This window comes from Castor canadensis, chromosome 5 (genome assembly GCF_047511655.1).
Source record: "Castor canadensis chromosome 5, mCasCan1.hap1v2, whole genome shotgun sequence".
NCBI lineage: Eukaryota > Metazoa > Chordata > Mammalia > Rodentia > Castoridae > Castor > Castor canadensis.
The window spans coordinates 132,168,395-132,177,038 of record NC_133390.1 but is presented as its reverse complement, the minus strand read 5'-3'; positions in this window follow the sequence as shown (position 1 = coordinate 132,177,038).

The following is an 8,644-nucleotide window of genomic DNA, read 5'->3' as shown; positions in this document are numbered from 1 at the left end:
TCCTCCTGTTTGAAAAAAGATATTTTTCTTTAAGATAGGTATAAAGAGAGTTTCATTGTGACATTTCCATGTATATACGTATTATATCTTGAATAAATTTATCTCCTCCATTTTTCTCCTTTCTACCTTAGTCGTCTTCTTTTCAACAGGTTTAGAAATTCTATATTCATTCCTGTATAGAAAGTATATCCACCATATTCACCTTCTTTATTTCCTTCTTTTACCCTCCACCTCCCTTTAGAGCCCTCCTGGTAGTGTGACCTGTTTTTCATTCATATCCTTCATTGTTTAGGTGTTTGTGCATTGTTCATTGGAAATTTTTGCCTTGGTATTATACCTGTGCACGCACTGTACTTAACCCAATGTAACTTCCCTCTAGTGCACTTCCTCAGCTTTTCCCTCTGTTCTGTGTTGTTGAACAGTGTTCAATGTGTTTCCTCGTGTTTTGTTCCTACACAGATGAGCCATACTTCTTTATTAATCACTACCTTATGTTCCTTCTATTCCTCCACCCTTGGTCTCCTTTACTAGTCCTACTTTGGATACATGTTTGGTATATATTTCTATGTATGTATAATATTAATATTTGTACTGAGCCTATATTCCATATATGAGAAAAAACATGCAGCCTTTGACTTTCTGAACCTGGTTAATGTCACTTAAGATGATGTTCTCCAGTCTCATCCATTTACCTGCAAGCAACAAAACGTTATTCTTCTCTATGGCTGAATAAAATTCCATTGAATATGAATATCACATTTCCTTAATCCATTCATCAGTTGTGTGGCATCTTAGCTCTTTCCATAGCTTGGCTATTGTGAATAAAGCTGCAATAAACGTGGTATGCAGGTGAGTTACGAATATAAGTAACCTGACTTACATTCATTTGGGTATATCCCTAGGAGTGGTATTGCTGTTTCACATGGCAGTGCTGTTTTAGTGTTTTGAGGTTTCCTTTTGGTTATACTAGTTTACATTCCCACTAACAGTGTATGAGGGTTTCTTTTTCCCCATATCCTTGCCCACATTTGTTGTTTTTTGTGTTCTTGATGACAGCCATTCAATAGAAGTGAGGCGGAATCTCAACATGGTTTTGATTTGCATTTCCTTTATGGCCAGGGATGTTGAGCATTTCCTCATGTATTTTTTAGCCATTTGGGTTTCTTTCTTTGAAAGAGCTCTGTTCAGTTCATTTGCCCAGTCCTTCATTGGATCATTTGTTTTTTTAGAGTTTAGTTTTTTTAGCTCCCTGTGAATTCTGGGTTTTAATCCATTGTCAGATGTATAGCTGGCAAAGATTTTCTACCATTCTGTAGGCTGCCTCTTCAATCCGGTGACCATTTCTTTTGTTGTGCAGAAGCTTTTTAGTTTTCGGTAGTCTCATTTATCAATCATTTCTCTTAGTTGCTGAGCCACTTAAGTTCGATTTAGGAAGTTGTTACCTATGTTTTTAAGTTCCATTGTATTTCCTAGACTTTCCCACACTAGCTTCAATGTTTTTGGCCTGATATTAAGGTCCTTCATCCACTTTGAGTTGGTATTTGTACTGGGTGAAGAACACATACCTAGTTCCATTTTTCTGCAGGCAGACGTCCAGCTCCCTAGCAACATTTGTTGAAGAGGCTGTCGTTTGTCCATCATATATTTTGAGCTCCTTGGTAGAAATCAAGTGGGCATAGCTGCCTAGAATCATATGTGGGTCTTCCATTCTGTTCCACTGGTCGCCATGTCTGTTCTGTGCCAGTACCATGCTATGGGTCTATAGTGTAGTTTGAAGTCGGGTATTGTGATACCTCCAGTGCTGCTCTTTTTGTTCAGTATTGCCTTGGCTATTCATGGTCTTCATGCTTACGTATGAAATTTTGGGTTGATTTTTCAATCTCTGTGATGCAAGTTATTGGAATTTTGATGGGAATTGCATTGAACGTGTAGATTGCTTTCGGTAACATAACCATTTTCACAATATAGATTCTGCCAATCCATGAGCATGGGAGATCTTTCCATCTTCTGTATTTTCTTTGATTTCTTTCTTCAATGTTTTCATTGTAAAGGTTTTCATTTTACTTCCTTTGTCAAGTTTATTCTGAGGTATTTTATTTTTTATGCTATTGTAAATGTAATTGTTTTCCTATATTCTTTCTTAATCTGTTCATTGTTGGTATATAGATTTTTGTGCATTGATTTTGTATCTGGCTACTTTCCTGAACATGTTGATGATATCTAGGAGTTTTTTGGTGGAGTGACTGACTGGTTCTTTTAGGTATAAGATCATGCCATTTGTAAATGAGGATTGACTTCCTTTCCTATTTGAATTCCTTTTATTTCATCTTCTTGCCTTATTGCTGTCTGGCTAGGAATTCTAAGATTATGTGAAGAAGAGTGGAGAGCGTGGACACCCTTTTCTCATTCCTGACTTTAGAAGAAATGGTTTCAGTTTTTCCTCATTAAGTATGATGTTGGCTATAGGCTTGTCATATATAACTTTTATTATGTTGACGTGCATTCCTTCTATTCCTTGTTTCATCACAGCTGTTATAGTGAAAGGCTGTTGAATTTTGTCAAAGGCTTCTCTGCATTTATTGACATGATCATGTGTTTTTCTTCTTTGCTTCTGTTAATATGCTGTATTACATTTAATGATTTTCATATGTTGAACCATTCATGCATCTTTGGGATAAAACTTACTTGATTGTAGTTTATAATCTTTTTGATATGTTGTTGAATTTTCTTTGTCAGTATTTCATTGAGAAATTTTGCAACTAAGTTCATGAAAGAGATTGGCCTAAAATTCTCTTTTTGGTTGTATCCTTGTTTGTTTTTGGGAAGAGTGTAATACTGGCTTCACGGAATGACTATGGTGGTCTTATATCCTAGAAGTGTTTGAGAAGTGTTGGTATTGGTTCTTTTTTAATGGTCTGGTAGAATTCAGAGGTAAATATGTTGGGTCCTGGAATTTTCTTTTTTGGGAGACTCTGTTGCTGCTTTAGTTTCAATACTTGTTGTAGATCTACTTAGGTGATTTGTGGCTTCTTGGTTCAATTTTGGTTGGTCCTATTTGTTTAGAAATTTGTCCATTTCTTCTAGAATTTCCAATTTATTTGTATATAAGTTTTCAAAGTAATCCCTAATGATTCCCTGGATTTTGTTGGTACTTGTTCTGATCTCCATTTGTGTCCTTCCTCATTTTAATCAAGTTTTCTAGGTGTTTAGCAATCTTATTTATCTTTTCAAAGAACCAACTTTTTGTATTGATTTTTTTGTATGCTTTTTTTTTTGCTATTTTGTTGATTTTGGCCCTTATTTTTATTATACCTCTCTTTCTGCTGGTTTTGGGTTTAGCTTATTTTTGTTTTTGTAGGAGTCATGTGCATTCCTGGTTATAAACTTTCCCCTTAGTACTGCTTTTGCTATGTTCCATAATTCCTGGCAGTTTGTGCTTTCATTTTCATTACATTCCAGGAACTTTTTGATTTTGTACCTTATTTCTTCAGTGCTCCATTGATAATGGAAATCCAGATGTTTGAGTATTTTCTGCTGTTTCTTTTGTTGTTGATTTCTAGTTTTATTCCATTGTGGTAAGACAGTATGGAGGACGATATTTCAGTTTTCTTATATTTATTAAGACTTGCCTTGTGACCTCAAATATGACCTTCTTTGGAGAAAGTGCTAGGGGATGCTGAGAAGAATGTGTATCCTGTTGCTGAATGGAATATTATGTAGACATCTGTCAGGTCCATTTGATCTATGGGATCATTCAATTCTAACATTTCTTTGTTGATGTTTTTGTATGGATGCCCTATGTATTGGTGATTGTGGAGTACTGAAATCTCTCACTAACACTGTGTTGGGGGCTGTTTTTAAGTCTAGTAGTATATTTGTACACCAACATTGAGCCCATATTACTTCACAATTATTATTCCTTTTCATGTATTGCTCCTTTTATTAGTATGAAGTGACCTTCTTTATTTCTTTTGACCAATTAGGTTTGAATTCTACTTTGTCTGATATAAATACAGCTACACCTACCTTTTTTGGGGGGCCATTAGCTTGGTCCCCAAATATTTTTCCACCATTTACCCTAAGGCAATATTTGACTCTGTCTCTGAGATGGCTTTCTTATAAACAACAAATTTTCAGGTCTCCTTTTTTAAAATCCAGTTTGCCAGTTGATGTCTTTTGATGGGACATTAAGGCCATTTACATTCATTGTTCATATTAAGAGGTATTGGTGATTCCTGTCATATAATTGTTTTTGTTGTATAAGGGTTTGTGTATGCACAATTATTTGCTAAACTCATTTATCTTTTTTTATTTTATTTTTTCTTTCTTTATTTATTCATATGTGCATACATTGTTTGGGCCATTTCTCTCCCCTGCCCACCGTCGCCTCCCTCTCCCCCTCCACCCCCCTTGCTTCCAGGCAGAACCTGTTCCGGCCTTTTCTCCAATTTTGTTGAAGAGTACACATAGGCAATAATAAGAAAGACAAAGCGTTTTTGCTAGTTGAGCATTTATCTCTTTTTTGAAGTCATTTACTTGGTTTCATTCTGATGTTTGTTTAAATCCTTTTTGAGTTCATTTAGTTGTTTCTGTCTTCTTGAGGTTTTTTTTAAATCTGTATTCTCTTTGGCTTCATTGAATTGTTTTTGTATGTCATCTTTAAATTTTTTAAACATTTTTTTTAGCATTCTTGTGACCTTAGCAACTGAGCATTCATCACCTTCACTGTCCACCAAATCATCTATTGTTTGACTGTTAATCTTTTGAGAAGTCATATTCCTCTACTTTCTTTTGCTCACCCTATTTTTATTTTGAGATTTGCTCAGTGTTGATTAGTTGCTTGGAGGTTTTAATCACCTGTTGTCTTTCCCTTGACTTAATTTCTATGCTCTGGTAGCTTAGTTGTTAGGCAGGTTGTTGTAAGGTTTCTCTTCATGGCCTGAGTTATAACTTAGCAATAACAAATTCATGGATTCAATTCCAAACCAGTTATTTACATAATATATAAAATCCTTGGTAGTATTATCTATAAACAATGGGTATGGGGGAGATAAGTTATTTGCATATAAATTAATACTTAGGTAAGAAAAATGATGGGGATAGAAGAGTAAGTGAGGAAAGGGGGTGGGAGAAGGAAGAATGGGCCAAAAGGGAGAAGAGGTATGATGTGTGGTGGCTGTGGGGTAATAAGGTAATAAGGATATGTGTAAAGGTGTAGCTCATTCGTTGTGGAGGAAGGTTTTATTGTCAGGGATTGAAGAAGAATAGGAAGGATGGGAGTAATGTGTATTGTTGGTATAATAGGTTACTTGGTGAGTGGTTAGTGTGTAGGAGATAGGGATAGTGGGAGGAAATGAAGGGGAGGACTCAAAGAAAAGGAGAGGGAAAGAAGAAAAAAGAAGGAAAAAAAGCGGGGAGCAAAAAGTAAGTGGAACAAGGGAGGATAAGCAAATTAAAATATCAACATAATGGAAAGAAAGATAAGTAAAAAAAATTTAAAAATACTTTTATTGTCCAAATTTCTTCCTTGTTGTAGAGAGGAGTGTGTTTCCTCTAAGTTCAGTAAGTGTACTGTGTGCTCCCTTCCAATTTCTAATCTGGGTGCTGTCCCTTGTGACAGGGGCTTTCTCTGGGTCCCTGCTTCTCCTTTGGGTTGATATGCTGGGCTGGGTGGCAATTGGTGGTGTCCCTTTACTGGAGAGATTTATACTCAGTATGCTGAAGCCCAGGCTCTTCATGAGGGGTTGAGTTGCTTGTTTGAGTAAGGGAGTTCTCCAAAGAAGTCTTACAAGTAGCTGATGTGTGAGCAGTGTACAGGCCCTTCCACCCACTGGAAAAGTGTGGGAGCTGGAGTTGAGCTGTTTGGAGGAAAACTCTTCTCTTGAAAGGCTGTTAGTTTTAGCTTGCTTCCAGTTTCTCCAAGGTGGTGTAAAATGCATTATTTTCCCCAGGCTGTACAGGGTGATCTGCCCCTCCCCCACACAGACTAGATCAATCCAGTAATTTATAAAGAGAGTTGAGGGCTGGGCTGCCTCTCCCCCATTAGGCAGAGCAGGTGATTCATTCTGTCTATTAGGTCAATAGCTTTGTCCATGAGGGGTGCAATCTGCCCCCTGGACTATGCCATTTCCTCCAGGGATGATAGTTCCTGAGTGGGTTGTGATTTCTCTTGGTGGTCTCAGGCGTCAGTGGCTTGGTTCACAGGTAGGTGGCAGTCAGAGGTTCTGTGCCAATAAATCTTGTTGGGTCATGACTACACAGGTGCTTTCAGAACTCGTTATGCAGTTCTCTGCATTGAGGCTTTGCTTTTTTGGAGAAAGAGAGGAGAAAAGAAAAAAGTGAAAAAAAAAGAGAAAAAAAGAAGAAACCACTTTTGGTGGTCCTATGTGGAGGCTGGCAGCCTAGTGTCTGGGCGTCTGGGGTTGTTTTGCATTGTAAAAAACTAATTTAAAGGTAAGTTGTTGTACATTGTTCTGCCTAAGTGTTGGCACTATCTCTCTTGGCTGAGTAGCCAGGTTCTCTTATCCTTGCTACCAAGAACCTGAAGTTTTCTTTCAGACTTGTGAGAACTCAGTGTTCCAGGGTCTGCCATCTATCTGTCATTTTGGTCCCTCCCATTTATCCTGCTTTGCTGAGCTTAGTGAAGATACTTTGGAATAGGCATTAAGGGCACATTTGTATTGCAATGAGATTAAATGCAAATCAAGTTGTAATTCATGGTACTTTGTTTTCTTTGTAATGGTTGACAATATTGATATTAAACAGAATTTTTGAAGAGTCAACTTTAGAGGGTGTTCTCTATCTGGCCTCATGTGTGGTTCCTGAACTTTACTGCGAATAGAGTTAAAATTGCATTCCCTTCTCTTTTTAATGTGGTACTGGGGATCAAACCTAGGGTCTTGTGATTTCTAGGCAACTATACTACCACTTGAGCTATGCTCCCAGCCCCATTCCCTTTGTACAATAGAAAGCCAAACCATTTGAGACAATACCACAGTTGAGTTTGTTCTCAACGGTGGTAAGAATTTTGCTTTGTTGGAACTTATGATAACTACCTTCCTAACTACAGTGGAGAGAATTGAATAAATGCATACGTCCTGGAGAGACAATTTTAAGGGAATCTGGGTATGGCACCTACTTCATTGTCTTCTGTCATCTAAAATTATAGGGCAAATAGATTTTCATTAAAAGTGGCTACAATCCATTCCCCTGTTTTGTTTTGTTTTTTCCTTAAGGTACAGATTCCATAGTGAAGGATTGGGGCTAGGTTTCCTAATGTAATCTCAAAGAAGTAGGTGTCTTATTAGAGCAATGGCAGATCCTAAAGGAAGAGAGGTCTCCTTTTTCCTAAATGAAACTAGAATAAAGAATAGTTTTTATATTTTGAGCATAAGGGAAATTGTCTCTTTGGACTATTTCTGTGTGGGATATAAAAGAACTTGGACAAATATTCCATAATCTCATTCCAAAAACAAGACTTAAAAAGAAAGAAAGTACACAAATTAATAAACCAAAAAAAAGGAGAAAGAAAGGTAGGAAAGGTGGTTGCTTAGGTCAATTTAGAGAAAGACCTTTCAAGGGTGTTGATGACATCTGTAAGATATGTTGCTTAATGAGGATTCCTTCTCATCTTTGGGCCAGAAAACCCTTTTTAGGCCTAAGGAGATAGCTCAAGATATGAGGAGATCAGCGCCTTATTTTGCAATTTCTGCATGAGGTTCAGATGTTCCTTCCAACCTAGGAATGGAGTATGAACTTCCTACTGGGGTACCCTATCTCTGAAGTTCATTGTCTGGAAAGTCACATATTCTGAGTGAGACAGGCTTCAAATTTTAGTCAGCAATATAATATAGCAGAAAGCAGATGAAATCAAAACCTTGCATAAACCTTAAACCATGGAAAGCCATGGGGATTGGGCATGGATGATTTTTCACATGTTTCTGTGTCATTGCATGGCGATTGTCTTGTGGAAGGTAGGGAGATCTGATGTCTGCCTATCCCTTTCTGTGGTTCTCTCATCTTACTGCAGCAGTCTTTAGCAGCAGATATCCTAACAACATTTAAATGTCTGCCTTGTACTCATAGTATGCAGCAGTTTTGGCTTTGATTTCAGGAAGGATATGAAGGCAGGCCTGAGCACACAGAGGGAAAAAGAAGAGTAGAGCTAAATCACTTAGAGATGGAGGAAGAATGCCATCTCCTGGCTGGCTTGCCAAAATGACTGTCACTGGGTTCAGTGAGGGTCCAAGGAGGTCTCCAAAGGGGAGGAAATCTCTACATGAACTTTGTAGGTCCTTGTCTCTGACACAGAAAATAATTTCAGGATGAGAAACTAGAAGAGATTATCAAAGTTTTATTCAGCAAGCAAAGTAAAAGATAAGGACACACTCAAAAGGTTGAGTGTGGGTATTGAGAGGAACACAATAATTTACTTTTATACCATGGGTATATATTCTAAAGTTAAGTAGGGTAGAGGTTTGGTTTAAGCATCCCTGGATAAGGGTTTTCTTTTTTCTGAGCATCTGATGTACTCAACTACCCCTGTAGTGACGATGTTTGACATTATCAATCAGGTCCAGAGACATTAAGTCTGGTCAGCATACTAAATCTGGGTCCTTATGACATAGATGTCTGTTCTCCTTTA